This window comes from Mesitornis unicolor, unplaced genomic scaffold, assembly GCF_000695765.1.
Source record: "Mesitornis unicolor isolate BGI_N332 unplaced genomic scaffold, ASM69576v1 scaffold2085, whole genome shotgun sequence".
NCBI classification, from domain to species: Eukaryota; Metazoa; Chordata; class Aves; order Mesitornithiformes; family Mesitornithidae; genus Mesitornis; species Mesitornis unicolor.
Genome location: NW_010185965.1, coordinates 58,067 through 58,802, shown reverse-complemented (window position 1 = coordinate 58,802; position 736 = coordinate 58,067).

Below are 736 nucleotides of genomic sequence, written 5' to 3'. Positions count from 1 at the left end.
TAACAATGAAGTGAAATACAGGGCAACGAGGATATTGCATAAGCACACTCACCTGATTTAGGAACAGTCTTCTTCACCCTTATCCTTATTCTTCAATCCTTATATGCAGTGTAAATCAGGAATATTTCTAACACACAGCTACAAGTTAGGTTGAACATTCTTGCAACTGGTGAATATAATAGCTGTTCTTCATTTTGGGTTAAACATCAGACCAATTTAGGATCTTTGATGGAACCAAAGAGCTTAGAACAACAGGCACGTGTAGTAGCAGAAGGAAGGGTGTTACTTTTGCTTGCAGGAAGGGGAGAGAATGGAATAAGCCTTTGTGAGAACACAGTCAACCAATCAGAAAGGTTTGATATCAGCACTTAGTAATTTACCTGCCAGAAGAGTTACAATGCAATTAGGAGCACTGTACTGGGATATGTTTCCAGACTATCCAAGTACTCTCACAGCTAACGCAAGTAGCCCTTCTGTCTCCTGGCTGCATTAAAATGCTATGTCGTGCTCTGCAATACTGACAGCTGTATCAAATCTAAGAGAAACTAGTAGTCACCTGTCACAACACCTTTCAGTGCAGCACACGTTGATTACCAGGCACTCATTCATTAGCCCCACTGTGTTTGAAATTCTCCTTAATTGTGTGTTTGCTGCTTTTCCATTCATGATAAACAGCAATTCTGCTGGCAAGCCTAAGAATAAAGTATCTGAACACCATCCTTAATTCACTCTTTAA